The sequence below is a fragment of the Giraffa tippelskirchi genome, chromosome 2 (assembly GCF_054371585.1).
Source record: "Giraffa tippelskirchi isolate mGirTip1 chromosome 2, T2T-mGirTip1v1.2.pri, whole genome shotgun sequence".
NCBI lineage: Eukaryota > Metazoa > Chordata > Mammalia > Artiodactyla > Giraffidae > Giraffa > Giraffa tippelskirchi.
The window spans coordinates 234,396,557-234,413,369 of record NC_137276.1 but is presented as its reverse complement, the minus strand read 5'-3'; the positions used below and the strand labels follow the sequence as shown (position 1 = coordinate 234,413,369).

At 45.5% G+C, this 16,813-nt stretch overlaps 1 protein-coding gene across 3 annotated transcripts in view; it reads left to right on the top strand.

Annotated features, from left to right (window-relative positions):
• Positions 1–16,813, top strand: part of RFTN1 (raftlin, lipid raft linker 1) — a 219,685-nt gene that overhangs the window by 68,521 nt on the left and 134,351 nt on the right. The window lies entirely within an intron of this gene.

The following is a 16,813-nucleotide window of genomic DNA, read 5'->3' as shown; positions in this document are numbered from 1 at the left end:
GTCTCTCCAGCAGTCCCCAGATAGGGGGCGTCTGGGGGGAGCAGCCTCAGTTTCCCCTTTTGCAAAACCAGGCTTTTAGAGTTGGAACTCTAAAGTTCCAAAAGCATGTGTGCTGTTTGAATTGTCAAGAAAGACATTTTATTAGGCATCAACACAAGGAATCTGCAATCTAAAGTTGAATAGAGTTGACCTGGCAGAGGAGAAAGATTATCTCATAGCTTCAGAGGAAAGACGGCTCCTGGATGTTTAATTCATCCTCTTACAGGGCTCTCGACCCTGCTCAGACACACTCCTCCTGGCCCTCAGCGCATATGTGCGGGACTGTTCTGGAGGCCAAGCGCTACCTGGAAACCCAGTTCAAAGCACTCACTTATCTTAGGGGTTAGTGGTGCCACTTTTAACTATCAATGGAGTTTTTTAGGAGCCCAGGCTTTGCATTTAGAAAGGATGCCAGGTAACCCAGAAGCCTCAAAGTTTTAGAAGTTTTGATCACATACACTTTTAAAACTTATGTGTGAAAAAATAGACAAACAAAATTGCAATACAAGCACACCTCAGAGATCCTGCAGTTCAGTTCCAGAAACCACAGTAAAGCAAGTATCACAGTAAAGCAAGTCACACAAATGTTTTGTTTTCCCAGTGTGTATAAAAGTTATGATTATACTATACTATAGTCTGTTAATTGTGCAAAAAGCATTATATTTAAAAGCAATATGCATTTCTTAATTAAAAAGTACTTTATTGCTGAGAATCCTCTGGCGGTACAGTGGTTAAGACTTAGAGTTTTCACTGTCGTAGGCCCTGGTTAGATCCCTGGTTGGGAAACTAAGATCCTGCAAGCTGCAGAGTGCAGCAAAAACAAAACAAAAAAACAAACTTTACTGTCATAAAAGGGCTAACTATCGTCTGACAATATGGGGTTGCCACAAACCTTCAATTTGTAAAAAACGTAGTGCCTGTGAAGCACAGTAAAATGAGGTATGCCCATATGCATATCAGACAAAGGACTGGTATCCATCTTAAAAAGCAGAGACATCACTTTGCCAATTAAGGTCCATCTAGTCAAAGCTATGGTTTTCCCAGTAGTCATGTATGGATGTGAGAGGTTGGATCATAAAGAAGGCTGAGTGCTGAAGAACTGATGCTTTCGAATTGTGGTGCTGAAGACTCTTGAGAGTCCCTTGGACTGCAAGGAGATCAAACCAATCAATCCTAAAGAAATCAATATTCATTGGAAGGACTGCTGCTGAAGCTGAAGCTCCAGTACTTTGGCCACCCGATGTGAAGAGCTGACTCATTGGGCAAGACCCTGATGCTGGGAAAGACTGAGGGCAAGAGGAGAAGGGGGTGACAGAGGGTGAGATGGTTAGATAGCATCACTGACTCAGTGGACATGAATTTGAGCAAACTCCGGGAGATAGTGGAGGAAAGAGGGGCCTGGTGTGCTACCGTCCATGGGGTCACAAAGAGTCAGATACAACTTAGCAACTGAACAACAACAACAATCCATCATAGAGAAAATCTTACTGCAAATCAGTAAGAAAAAGATAAGCTGAGTTATAGAAAAATGGGCAGCAGGATTATTAACTGAAGAATCAGACATATATAACTGTATATTATACATAAAAATTCTAAGCTTACTATCAACTATAGAAATTCAGAACAAAGCAACACGATCAGTTTCCACCTATTAGACGAGTAACATGGGGAGACAGGCATAAATTGAACTGTGAATGGTCAGACTGGTGCGTAGGGCAGTGTGGGAATTCCAACAAATCTTGAGCCTGTAAAGATATTTGAATGTGCGTGTTTGGAAACATGTTAATGATGACAGAAGGGGAATAGAGGTGAATGCAGAAACTTTGTGACAGCGACACCTGTCCTCTGCCCCAAGTGCCAGGGGATGCCCAAACCAGATACTGATCAGACTCTTTGTAGAGGCCCACCAAGGCACCTATCACTTCCTGGCCTTGACCTTTGTCCTGTGCCTTCCTGGCCTTGACCTTTGTCCTGTGCCTCCCCTTCTGCACTGCGGGCAGGAGTCCAGGGGCATGGAGAAGATCAGCAATATGTTATTTGCATTTGCTCACCTGAATTGCATCAGTCCTCACTTTATGAATGTCTTTGAATGTCACTGTGAAAATTTAACTTTGCAAACTGGATTTGGTTTTAAACAGTTGCTTTATTTTTGCTTGCCATACCCTGAAATGAGGCGAGTCTGGTTTCTGATGTTTATTTATAAGCACTAGGTAGCTATTCTTATTTTTCTGGTTCCCAGATTGTAGATTTCCTGGCTCTGAACATGGTGCACACATCCGTGCTGTACTTTCTTCCCCCCATCATGATTACACTGCCAAATTCATTGAAGAAATCAACGTTGCATTTCAAGGAAAAGCTTTGTTGTGCTCAGCCTTTCGAGGAAAACACTGATCCAAGCAGTTGACTATTGATGGATGAGAAACAAAATACGGAGCCTGGGAAGGGAGCCCACAGTTGTGCAGAAGCAAGGAGACAGTGCCCATCAGCTTCCTGGAGCCTTTTGTTCTGATCCTGCTGCACCAGCTGCACTTCTGTGATGTAGTGGAAGGAGCAGTGGTGTGTAGTCCAGGGGTCTTGTAGACTCTTGATTCTGCTTCTAGCTATGTCTATAGCCAGTTGTTTAATACCTTGGGGGCATCGTGTTATGATCTGTAAAATGAGGGGTGGCTTGGGCAGTTAGAGAAACTTCATAGTATCGAGGTTAAAGGCTTTGCCTCTGAATGCCTGAGTTTTAATTTGAGGTCACCACTTACCAGCTGTACAACTTTGGGAAAGTTACTCAACCTCTCTGATCCAGAGTCTTCTCATTTTAAACATGGAGATAGTAATAATGCATCCCTCAGGGGTGGTTTGGTAATTAAATGAGGATTCGTGTAAAACACATGAGACAATGTCTGGCATGAAGTGTATGTTCAGAGGAAGTTAGCTATAATTGTTATCATCATTGTTAGCATTATTTCTGAAATAACTTCTGTCATTGTCTCATTATCATCATCATCTTTAAGGGCTCTTTCAGCTAAAAGAAATCCTTTGAAACTGTTCTCAGAAAAGCAGGTTGAAAGTAGTGTTTAAATTGTGAAACCCCCAATGGAAAAGGATGTGATAGCTGGGGAAGAACAGGCTGCAGGCTGGCCAGATGACAGTTGACTTGCCCCCAGCCTGACTTGAGCTGAGCTCCTCACTCACAGCTGTCTCTCTCCTCCGCGTATTTTCTGTTCCCCGTCTTACTGAATGGCTTGGCCACTCCCTCACTGTCACTGTTGAGACCATAATTGGTCAGTAAATAAAAAACTTGGTTTGTCCAGGGAATCATCTTTCAAGTGCATGTGTATGCTGTTGTTGTTTAGTCTCTAAGTGGTGTCCGACTCTTTGGCGACCCTGTGGACTGTAGCCCTCCTCTGTCCATGGGATTTTCCAGGCAGGAATACTGGAGTGGGGTGCCGTGCCCTCCTCCGGGGTCTCTTACATCTCCTGTGTTGGCGGACAGGTTCTTTACCGCTAGCGCCACCATGAAGTCTCCCTAATTGCCCAAACCACAGTCCCCTTGCTTTACAGATCGTTACATGATGTCTTCAGGGATCTGGCTGTGGACACAGAGCTAGCAGCAGAATCAGGACTCTCAAAGACCCCTGGACTGCATACACACCACACAAGTGCATCCTTGGTCACTACACCGCCCATGTCTGCCTTAGCCAGTGTGGGGACATCACCAGCTTTCCACCCTGTAATTCATTTGCAGGTTTCTGTTCTCTTTCGGCCTACGTTGTTTAGAGTTAAGACTCTGATCTGTAGTGATAACAAAGTACTAACGATACTCCCTTCTTACTGGTATGTGGGAACTGGACATCATGAAGTTCTCATCCCACCCCTAAAGGAACCAGACGGAAGCCCAGGAAGGGAGCTGCTGCTGCTAAGTCGCGTCAGTCGTGTCCGACTCTGTGTGACCCCATAGACGGCAGCCCACCAGGCTCTGCCGTCCCTGGGATTCTCCAGGCAAGAACACCGGAGTGGGTTGCCATTTCCTTCTCCAATGCGTGAAAGTGAAGTTGCTCAGTCGTGTCCGACTCTTAGCGACCCCATGGACTGCAGCCTACCAGGCTCCTCCATCCATGGGATTTTCCAGGCAAGAGTACTGGAGTGGGGTGCCATTGCCTTCTCTGCAGGAAGGGAGCCGGCTCCGTTAAATAGGAGTGTGACTGCAGCGATGTGTTAAGTACGTGAGGGAGAATTCGTGTTTCTGGAATGTAACATATATCACCCATAAAAATCCAATCCAGGGCACTTCTAAGGACTTAACAAAACAGACTGGAGGGTCTATTGGTATTTCTGATGTGAATAATCTCGGCCACGATGCTGGCTGGCTGGTGGCCTCTGAGGCTATTTCCAGTTTTGCCAGAGCAGTGCTTTGCAGGCGAGATGCTTAGTTTGAGGTTTGCTCCCTGGCGGGGTGAGATACAGGAGGGTGTTTGGGGGGCTGCGGACAGAGTAGGGACAGAAAAAGGTTGCGAACCCACTTGCTCCAGAGAGGTAAACACCTTAGGAGCTGGTGTGATGGTGTTACTAGGAATTCTCCAAGAGCAGATATTTAAGGGCTCAGGGACCAGACATCAGATGTGAAGACTGTAAGAAGTTTTGCTTTTCCCCTCCAATCTGGAGTGGTGACAACGAGTAAGAGAAGACTTAATGTACTTGAGGACAGATGACTCACTGATCCCACACTGTAAATATTTCAGCAGCTTTGCCCCATTCCTCCATGTTATAGGTTTATTTTTGGAGGAGAAGTGACTGTACTGATGCCTGTGGCTAAAGGATGCTTAGTAAGGAGCTAAATTGACAGCTTAATAAAAGTAGAGAAGGGATCATGGGGTTTTTTTTGGACTGAAATCAGCTTATAAATAATTAATTTAAAAGGTTCTAGAACAAATCTATCCAATAGAAATATAATGTGAGCCACGGATCTAATTTAAAATAAAAGTAGAGGAGGGATAATGTTTTTTGGATTAAAGTAAGTTTAAAATAAAAAATTTAAGTAACTAAATTTAAAACAAAAGGTTCTAGAACAGACCTTGTCCGATAGAAATATAAGGTGAGCCATGAATCTATTTTAAAATTTTCTACTAGCGACATTAAAAAAAATTAAAATAGGTAAATCAGTTTTAACGTTGTATTTTGTTTAACCCAGTGTATTCGGAATATTATCAGTTCAACATGGGATCAGTAAACCACTCTGAGATATTTTACATTCTTTTTCTTTTTTCCACAAAGTCTTTGAAATTGTGTGTATTTCTCACACTTCCAGCGTATCTCAGTTCACACTAGCTGCATGTCAAGTGAAAAAGGAAAGTGGCGAGGGAGGGAAGGAACGTTAGAGAAAACTTTAAGATGAGCGCGTAGATGCCTGTCAGGTCCTCACTGGCAGTCTCAAAGGCCACGCTTCTCGGTGGTCCATTTCAGTAAATACCGTTGGCTGAATCAGGAAAGTCCTTTTCCTGCCTGGTTAATATCCATCTTTCTCTTCTTGTGCAGACTGTCATTGGTAGGTGGCGTCTTTCTGGGTGAAAACATGATTTTTTTTCCACGTTTCTTCTTTGTTCTACTCCTTGTTCTGTATCCATGACGCATTATTCTACTTAATCTCATTCTCAGGCTTTTCTGCTCTTCCACCGAAATGCGTGAGAAGGCAGCTGGGACGGATTTTATATGCGTGTGTAGACCCAGACATCATCAGGGACCCCCTTTTTTAATAGTGGGAACCAAAATGCCTCTTAAAATCAGTCTCCTGAGGCATCATTGACTGCCGCCCCCTCCCCCCATATCTTACATGGCAAAAAATAAACCAGAGATTGCTGAGGACAATTCTGCATGCAAATTGGTTCGCGGAGCCCATGTGTACGGTTTTCTATTTCCATGCACCAGTTTGGGAGTTTGCACATGAACGCGGTAATTGTTCATGCGAAGCTGAAAATGCAGGTGTGAAGCCTTTTTCAGAGCTTGAGAGCTGTCTGGTCCTGTCCTCATTTGAGTGCTGTTGAATCTTTTGTGATGTCATACACATAAGAATTTTAGTTATTAAAATGCATTCGCAGTATATGGAACTTTGGTAAGTCTTGCAAATGGTTTATTGACTGTGCTGCTGAATACGTTTCTCCACTACAGCAGGGAAAGGGGACCAACGGCGTGCATCACTGGTGTGCCTTGGAATCGTGCCTTTGAAACCACAAGTGGGCTTCCTTTGAGGGTAGACATGGTACTAAGCCTGCAGAGAATGGGATTTATTCTGTCATAAACTCTTCTGTTTTTCATGATTGAAGTACTGGCATCCTATTTTTTTCAAATTTTCGTAAAGTGAAAGTGAAGTTGCTCGTTTGTGTCTGACTCTTTGCGACCCCATGGACTGTAGCCTGCCGCTCCTCCGTCCATGGGATTCTCCAGGCAGAGGACTGGAGTAGGTTGCCATTTCCTTCTCCAGGGGATCTTCCCGACCCCGGGATCGAACCCAGGTGTCCCACGTTGCAGGCAGACGCTTTACCGTCTGAGCCACCAGGGAAGTGTTGGTAACGCATAAACCTAACGTAAAACTTAACCCTTTGATCTATTTTTCAGTGTACGGGACAGTGGCGTTAAATACATTCGAACTGTTGGGCAAGCATCACCACCATCCATCTCCAGATCTTATCTTCCTCAACTGAAATTCTGTATCTATTAAACACCAGTTCGCCATTCTTCCCTTCCCCAAACCCTGGAAACCATCGTTTACTTCCTGTCTCGATGAATCTGACCATTCCAAGAATGACTACAACTTTGTGTAGTGACTGAATTTTAGACATTTCCGTACGAAGAGTCTGTCATTCTGACACCGTTTGTAGGAAAGTTCATCTTCAGCGTATTGATTTTTATTTATTTTTTGCCCTGTGGCATGCGGGATCTTATTTCCCCAACCAGGGGTCAGACGCATGTCCCCTGTACTGGAAGTGTAAGGTCTTAACCACTGGGCCCCAGGAAGGTCCCTAAGTGTCATAAACTCTTAAAACTAGTCTGTGTGCATGGTGAATTTTTATGCTTTTTGACAGTTTCCATAGTGTATTATTTTATATTAGTATGTTCTGAAATGTAAGGAAAAAAAAACGCTCCTAAGTAAAGACTTTATTGACATATTAATGTAAAGCCCTGTTATAGAGTGGAGGCCCATTATGGTAATGACTCAGGATAAGAAGAAATAGTAACACGCTCTTATGGCCCATGTAAATGCCAAGCTGAAGTGCACTTATGCCCTCGGGCACCACGCTTTTTGGGAATTTCTTTCTGCCCCCATTTTATACTGCTCGCGATCAAGGTGCTTGGTCTCGGCGCCGTCTTCCGGCCACGTCTCGCGTTCTTCCTTTGCTTCTCTTGCCTCCTCAACCTTGGATTCTCTTCCAGTGGTGGATTTTCATGTTGGGAACCCCTGTGAGTCAGAGCAGCTTCTTTTTCCTCCTTGCTGCCCTTGTATCTCCTGCTCCTACCCGAGGGGGCAGAGGAAGCGAGGTTGGGGGATGGAGGCTTGGTCCTCTCTCCTTGGGTGGCTGAGCTGCAGGGTTGAGGGGGGGCTGCGGCTGGCACTGTTGGTTAAGAGACGGTTTCCTGCAGAGGCCTGCTGGTGATGGTTACGCAGCAGTGTTGGCGTACTTCGAACTGTTGAACTGTACACTGGAATATGGTTACAGTGGTAAATTTTTGTGTATATTTTACCATGATTAAGAAAAAAATAAACTCCCTCTGCGTTTTAGCCTGGGTGATGGTTTTCTAGGATAAACTCCCTCTGGGTTTAGCCTGGGTGATGGTTTTCTAGGATAAACTCCCTCTGGGTTTAGCCTGGGTGATGGTTTTCCAGGATGAACTCCCTCTGGGTTTAGCCTGGGTGATGGTTTTCCAGGATGAACTCCCTCCGGGTTTAGCCTGGGTGATGGTTTTCTAGGATAAACTCCCTCTGGGTTTAGCCTGCGTGATGGTTTTCTAGGATGTACTCCCTCTGGGTTTAGCCTGGGTGATGGTTTTCTAGGATGTACTCCCTCTGGGTTTAGCCTGCGTGATGGTTTTCTAGGATGTACTCCCTCTGGGTTTAGCCTGCGTGATGGTTTTCCAGGATGAACTCCCTCTGGGTTTAGCCTGCGTGATGGTTTTCTAGGGCTAATTATGGTTTCTTTCATCGTGTTTGCGGTTGTTTAGTTGATCAGTCGTGTCCGACTCTTTGGGATCCCGTGAGCTGCAGCACGCCAGGTTTCCTGTCCTTCACTGTCTCCTGGAGTTTGCTCAAACTCATGTCATCTTGGTACCATCTTGGCTAATTTACTTGGAGCCCAGGGTGTGCAGCGTCTCTGAGTTTACCCCCCAGAGTGGCTGCGGGTGGAAGTTTGCATTGGCCTTCCTTTGGTAGAAAAGGTTCTGACGTGGTCATGACGTGGGTGGTGGCTGTACCAGTCAATGGAGGAATTCTTCAGTTAGTGATGACTGTTAATGAGCCGTCTCCAGGTACTCTGGGTTGGCCAGCTTGTTGGCCAACAAACCCAGCCTGGACTCTTGCCTGGCAGGACTTATTTATTGGGAAGGACAGAAAAAAATTAAATGAATAATTTGTATAATTAAAAATAGTGATAAGTGTTAAGCAAATGATTAATAAGTAATTATAAGAGCAGTGCCATCCAGCTCATATGTGAGCTTCATATGTAAGTTTACATTTTCCAGTAGCCACATTTAAAACAGGTAGAAACAGGTGAGATTCACTTTAATATATTTTATTTAATCCTCATATTCCAAATATTGTCATTTCAGTGTGTTAGCAATATAAAAAAAAAAACACTTCTTAGCCTGGTATCTTGCATTCTTATTTTCATGCTAAGTCATTGAAATCTCACGTGCATTTTACACATGTGGCGCATTGAACTCAGACCAGCCACGTTTTCAGCCTTGACGATTTTCTGCGCTGATTACTTTCATACTAAGTCTTGAGACTTTTATCATAGAAATCCATATAGGGTCTCATCTACATTCTAAACAGTTTCATTTCCATATTGTTTGTACATATTCATTAGAGGCTGGTCTTTGATGCAATCAGTTTATTGTAGTCTCAGAATCAAAAGAGAACTTCCAAGAGTGTCAGCTATAGAGCTATCATGCTCAATTAGGAAAAACGGCATAAAATACTGATAATTAGGTTCCCTTCTGACTCATGCTAAGCTCTTTTTTTGGTCTGGTGTGAATAAGTTCGGTTAGAAGTTTGAAGACTTGGTAATGCTTCGTGTCTTCTCTATAAAAAGTACATTTAAGTGTGAAATATTTTATTAATACTGTGGGTTCGGTTTCCAGCTGGTTGCTTTTCATATTTGAGTACCCCCACTGTGAGATCTAAGCTGCACAGTACCTGGTATTGCTTTATTTTTTATTTTTTATTTTATATCAGAGTATAGGCGATAAACAATGTTTAGGTGGAGAGCAAAGGGACTCAGCCATACGTATTCATGTATCCATTCTCCCCAAACTCCCCTCCCATCCAGGCTGCTCCGTGGTCTGTGGGATCCTCCCGGACCAGGGGTCGAATCCGTGTCTCCTGCATTGGGGATTCATGACCACTTGTGGACTGGTGACCCCCATCTCAGAACTCCTGTGATGAGCATCTGTTGTTTCATCAGTTACTGCTGGTTGACCTATAGAATCCTAGGTTCATGGAAGCTTGAAGAAGTGCTTTTAGTCGTACTGAGATTTCCCTCTTGAGTTTATCTGTGATATAGCTAAGGTGTTAAAAATTGTGTTTTATGAAAGCAGGTTGATGATTGCCTGGGGCCAGGGGAGAGAGGAATGGTGAATAAGTGCTTAATGGATTTGCAGTTGCCTCATTTTGGAACGGAGAAGGCAATGGCACCCCACTTCAGTCCTCTTGCCTGGAAAATCCCATGGATGGAGGAGCTTGGTAGGCTGCAGTCCATGCGGTCGCTAGGAGTCGGACACGACTGAGTGACTTCACTTTCAATTTTCACTTTCATGCCTTGGAAAAGGAAATGGCAACCCACTCCGGTGTTCTTGCCTGGAGAATCCCAGGGATGGCGGAGCCTGGTGGGAGGCCATCTATGGGGTCGCACAGAGTCTGACACCACTGAAGCGACTTAGCAGCAGCAGCAGCATTTTGGAACTAGATACAGGTGATGGTCGTATAACATTGTAAATGTATTTAAATACCCCTGACTCTGTCACTTTAAATGATTGACTTTATGTTAAGTGAATTTCCATCCAATTAACAGAATATAAAAGAATAAATCGTGTTTGAATGGTGTGGTCTCCTGAGTCTGTGTGTGTGTGTTTCTTTTTGTTTTGTTTTGTTTCAGAAACATGAATTTGTTGATAAAAAGTTGACAAAAATTTGAATTTGAAGACCCTAAGATGGAAGTTTTATGCCACAGATTTAGAAATGATACCAAAGACATGGGCTGCAAACCTTATTTTAAAACTCGGATTCCTTTTTTTCACTTATACAGTGAAAAACCCCACATCGAGAAATGATTGACTTTTGTGTTTTGCTGAATTGGATCTACTGCAAAGCCAGGCAGATTGAGGTTATAGAAATGGTTGCCTTCAAGGAACTTAGAGGGAAAAAAAGGATTTGGTTGAACAGTATCATTATCAGCTTCACCTGAGCGGGCGACGACCCCCGGGAGATGGTGTCTGTCTCTCGTGTTGGGCTCCAGGTATTGACAGACCCATTAGTGGGTGTAATTAGAAAAGCAGGGTCGGTCTTTGAATAATCAGGGTAAAGCGCAAACGATTGCTGGGCGTGATCGTGGGGGCTGTTGCAGTTGGGCGTGGCTGGGCTGCTGTAGAGGCTTGAGTGAGATGTGAGGTCATTGTGCACTTTCTTTCTTGTGTTGGAAGCTGGTGTGCGTGCGTGCTAAGTCACTTCAGTCGCGTCTGACTCTTTGCAACCCCATGGACTGTAGCCCGCCAGGCTCCTCTGGCCATGGGATTCTCCAGGCAAGAACACTGGAGCGGGTGGCCATCCCCCTCCGGGGGGTCTTTCCTTCCCCATAAGGAAATTTGAAGCAGCAGCGACATCGCTTCGGCTCGTCTGCAGATGTCGGAAAGGCTTCGTTTCCAGGGAGTCAGTGGGGCTGCAGAATGTTTTGTTAAACAAACATAGTCATAGCAAAGGCAATCCACTTTATCCCAGGAGTGTTAAGAAATATGTGGTTTTGTGGATTATGCTTTTCCCTCTGTTTCATTCCTTTCTAAAAAAAAAAAAAAAAAACAACTCCTGGAATAATGGTTTATTTATTCATACAGAATTATTTTCTAGACACTGAAGAGCAAAACACTTATTTCAGAAGACCTTTGGACTCTCCTGTTACCCGAAGTACCTTTCCAGCAGTGCATTCTGGGTTTTGACTTTTTAAAAAAGCCTCTTATTGATAATTGAATGAGGACAACGCAAAGCTTTCCAAGGGGTTTGCAATGGAGTTACGTGGTCCTAACCTCTTCGTTCACATCCACATCAGTGTAGAAAAGGGGGGGGATTAGGGACTGACATATACACAACTACTACAGATAAAATAGCTTACCAGCAAGGACCTCCTCTACAGCACAGGGACATATACGCAATACTTTCTAATAACCTGTAAGAGAAAAGTCAAGTCACTCAGTCGTGTCCGACTCTGTGACCCCATGGACTGCAGCCTACCAGGCTCCTCTGTCCATGGGATTTTCCAGCAAGAGTACTTGAATATAAGAGAAAAGAATATGAAAAAGAATCTCTCTCTCTTCTTTGTCTCTCTCTCTCTCTCTCTATATATATATATATATACGTATATATCTACATTGCTTTGCTGTACAGCTGAAACTAATACAACATTGTAAATCAGCTAACTCTAATTTTTAAAAATGGGATATATACATACAATGGACTATTATGCAGCCTTTAAAAAGAAAGTATTCCTGATACATGCTGCAACATGGATAAACTTTGAAGAAATTATGCTAAACAAGAAAAGTCAATCAGTTCAATCCAGTCGCTCAGTCGTGTCCGACTCTTTGCGACCCCATGAACTGCAGCGCGCCAGGCCTCCCTGTCCATCACCAACTCCCTGAGTCTACCCAAACCCATGTCCATTGAGTTGATGATGCCATCCAGCCATCTCATCCTCTATTGTCCCCTTCTCCTCCTGCCCCCAATCCTTCCCAGCATCAGGGTCTTTTCCTCAACTCTTCGTATGAGGTGGCCAAAGTATTGGAGTTTCAGCTTCAACATCAGTCCTTCCAATGAACACCCAGGACTGATCTCCTTTAGGATGGACTGGTTGGATCTCCTTGCAGTCCAAAGGACTCTCAAGAGTCTTCCCCAACACCACAGTTCAAAAGCATCAATTCTTTGGCACTCAGCTTTCTTTATAGTCCAGCTCTCACATCCATACATGACCACTGGAAAAATCATAGCCTTGACTAGACGGACCTTTGTTGGCAAAGAAATGTCTCTGCTTTTTCATGTGCTGTCTATGTTGGTCATAACTTTCCTTCTAAAGAGTAAGCGTCTTTTAATTTCATGGCTGCACTCACCATCTGCAGTGATTTTGGAGCCCTCCCAAATAAAATCTGCCACTGTTTCCACTGTTTGCCCATCTATTTCCCACGAAGTGATGGGACCAGATGCCATGATCTTAGTTTTCTGAATGTTGAGCTTTAAGACAGCTTTTTCACTCTCGTCTCTCACTTTCATCAAGAGGCTTTTTAGTTCTTCTTCACTTGTCACAAAAGGACAAATGTTATATGATTTCACTTGTATTAGGTACCTGCAGTAGTCAGACTTCGTAGAGACAGGAAGGAAGCAGCGGTGTGCGCCCAGCACCTGTGGATGTAGCACACATAGGTAAGCCGTGATGATGGGAGTGTGCGCCGTGGAAGCAGCCAGTGCCTGACTGGCGGTCACCCCTTGGCAGTGTCACCATCTGGGATGAGAGCGAGGTGGGGGGCATCTGTCCTCCCACGTGTGTCAAATGCCCCGGCCAGACTCCGCAGCCTACCAGGTCTTGGCTTTGGGGCATGTGTGTGAGTCGCTCAGTCCTGTCTGACTGTGTGACCCCAGGCCCTGTAGCTTGCCAGGCTCCTCTATCCGTGGAAATCTCCAGGCAAGAATACGGGGGTGGGTGACTATTTCCTTCTCCAGGGGATGCTCCCAACCGAGGGATTGAACCTGGGTCTGCTGCATTGCAGGGAGATCCTTTACCGTCTGAGCCACCAGGCAAGACATGTGGGGTTGAAAATGAAATGAGACTTACTTGCCAAAGCTGAGGATTAGGAGAGTTTCTACGAGGGTCAAGGTTTTTGATTCTTGGGGGTAAGAATTAGAAGTTCTGGCAGCATTGGACCCCTGGAGCCTCTTGGTAATAATCTGACTGGGAGGACAAGGAGCCGCTCCCCTGGTGAGGGGGGACTTCCACCTCCTTGTCTGTCTTTGGCTCTGGGTCTTGCTTACCCTATCCATCGGACCCTGGGGCCTCAGATCCTGGTTTGGGATCTGTCCACTTGGGATCAGGCCCACTGCAGGTCACAGGATGAGACCCAGCCCCTGCTGGAGCTGGAGAACTTCGCCGGCTTTGCACGGCGGCGGGACGAGTTCCCCCGTGGGATGGAGTCGGCTCCCTGAGCACGGGACCCTGGCTTGCAGACTGAGCGCCGTTGGTGAAGTCTGTGAAACAGGACAGTTTAGAAAGTGGAGAGGAAAGTGTGACCTTGGAGTGGGTTTCGGCCACGCTAGCGACCGGTTCTTCTCTCCCACCTTTCCGTTTCTCCACCCGCCCGCCCGCCTGCGGGGCCGTTCCTTCTTCCCCTTTCGGCTCTGGTCGGGAGGACTCTTTCAGTTCATATTGGAAATATTTATTGTATTCTCCGATGTCGCTTTTTAGTTAGAAACTTATAGCTTAGTCTCCATATCGAAATAATAATATCGTTGCATTTGAAAGTTGGACGCTCCTTTTGGAATGGCCTGTCGGGGTCTTTGCTTTCAAAAGGAGGGACCCAAGAGACGGGGTGGGAATTACATGAGTCGCCCAAGGTTATGTAATTTGTAAACGAAATCAGGCAAATATTACAAAACAAAAATAGTGGAGAGGTTATTCTGATAGGAGGGGTGGGAAAAATAGACCAAGAGGCCTCGTTTGGTATGTTCATCCAAACACATAAGTCATTCTTTCGTTTGTTTTCCCAGTAATAATATTGGGGAATTGGTCACTTTACAAGAACAGGGTTTTTTTTTTTTAGGTTAAGGTTCAGAAAGAAACATGGAATTAAGGCCTTTAATCATATTTACAATAGGGGCCTTTTTTTTATTGCCGTAGATGGTTGAGATTCATTTTTATTTGTTTTTTTAACCATGAAGATCAACTTACTTTGACAGCATACATACCAAAAATTAAAGCCATAAAATCCCTGAGTTTCGACAGAAGATGCATCTTTAGATTTGGAGATAAAAATTTAAAAGATGTTATGTTTTATTCAGCAAGCATTTAACTGTAAAGTCGTTGACTGATATTTTTAGTGCCCTGATTCGGAGGGTGGAGGTGAAGGGTGGGTTGGGGAGGTTCAGGGTCCCAGGGCTGAACCGTCCTCAGCATCTTCAGCCAACCAGGCCCTGTGGCCAGCTCTCCCCGCACCACTGGGCTTGGCTGTTTTGAGCTTCATCAGTTACACGTGCATCATCCCATGTGATTCTTACATCAACTCTGTGATGGAAGTAATCTCCGTTTTATAAGCAGACTGACCATTCACATGTCCGGGATTGAGGCCAGTGAGGAATGTAGCTGATCCTAGAATCCCAAGGCTTCTAAATGCATCGACTGCTTTTATTTATTTATTTATTTTAATTACAGAATGATGTGTAAGCGGAAACACATACAAATTATCAAAATTTGGGTACAAGCTTATTTTATCATTGCAGGAAGAGTCTGAGATACTTGAAACATTTACAAAATACCAGCCTGTAGAGACTGACTTTGCTGCTAAGTCGCTTCAGTCGTGTCCGACTCTGTGTGACCCCATAGACGGCAGCCCACCAGGCTCCCCATCCCTGGGATTCTCCAGGCAAGAACACTGGAGTGGGGTGCCATTGCCTTCTCCGAGAGACTGACTAAGGTCTCATATTTGATGACTCACAGATGCTTTTTATAGAGGGTGGTCTCCATGCTGTATGGTATTTTTAGGTTTGATGGATATTATAAAATTACCCTCCAGAAAGGTGGCTCAGATGGTAAAGAATCTGCCTGCAATGTAGGAGACCCGGTTCGATTCCTGGGTTGGGAGGATCCCTTTGGAGGAGGAAATGCAAACCCACTCCAGTATCCTTGCCTGGAGAATCCCATGGACAGAGGAACCTGGTGGGCTACAGTCCATGGGGTCGCAGAGAGTCCAACAAGACTTCTTCCGAGGTTCTACCCTCTAGGAAGGCTTACTCCTGCCAAAAGTCCATTCAGGTTTTTAAATGAAACACCCAGCGTCCGGGGCACACAGGGCACACACACACACACGTCTGTGGCTTCGTCATCTGACGGCGGGGGAAACCCGCCCCGGTTCCCTGTACACAGGCCCCCTCCCGTCATTTGCAGGGCCCAGACAAGAGTGCAGGAGATGCTGGATTGGGCTGGCAGTCAGGTGAGGCAGGCGAGGCAACATGTTTTAGAAAGAGGAGATCCGGAACAGTCCTGTGCCCAGCTGTATTGGAGCCTGAGGCAAAAGGGAAATCGATAATACTGATCCTATCTTTATTAACGTTTCTGGTAGCTTGTTCATTGTGGACTCTGGGCATTAATTTTCACTTTTTAGCATATTGCCTGTCATATTGATTTGTCTTGGTTGCTGAGTTTTTGGTGCCCCTTGAATTTTTCACCTGCAGCAGTGTCTCCTCACCTGCTCTCTGCCAGTCTCTGTGCCGCCCTGGGCCTAGGGTGCCCATAGATTGGGGAGGGGGCCTGTGCAGGGCCCACGGTGGGCCTGGGGCTGCCAGGGCTGGGACCGCCAGGGTCTCGGCTGTGTGGGGTTGGAGCGCAGGTCACAGGCGGATATGTTCTCCTCCCCATTGGAGGACCGCCGAGGGGAAACTATCTAGAAAATTAATCCTATTGTTCAGTTGCTGAGTCACGTCTGACTCTTTGCGACTCCATGGACTGGAGCCCGCCAGGCTCCTCTGTCCTCCGCTGCCTCCTGGAGTTTGCTCAGATTCGTGTCCATTGAGTCGGTGATGCTGTCTAACCATCGCATCCTCTGCCACCCCCTTCTCCTTTTGCCTTCAGTCTTTCCCAGCATCAGTGTCTTTTCCAGTGAGTCAACTCTTCGCATCAGGTGGGCAAAGTATTGGACTTAGGCTTTAACCTCCTTCATGTGAATACATGAAAAAAAATAAAGTGAAAGTGTTCGTCACTCAGTGAGTCCAGCTCTTTGCAACCCCCGAGTGACTGAGTTAGTCACTCAGTTGTATCCAACTCTTTGCAACCCTGTGGACTGGAGCCCACCAGGCTCCTGTGTTCATGAATTTTCCAAGCAAGGATACTGGAGTGGGTAGCCATCCCCTTCTCCAGGGGATCTTCCCAACCCAGGGATGGAACCCAGGTCTCCTGAATTGCAGGCAGATTCTTCGCCGTCACCAGGGAAGATGTATACGGCTCCAGTTCTGATGCAGGAGGTCTGGGGTGGCACCCAAGCGTCTCAGTTTGTAGTGACTCTGGGAGCAGCCCCTGCTGTTGGACAGAGGGGCAGGCGTAGAGGAACC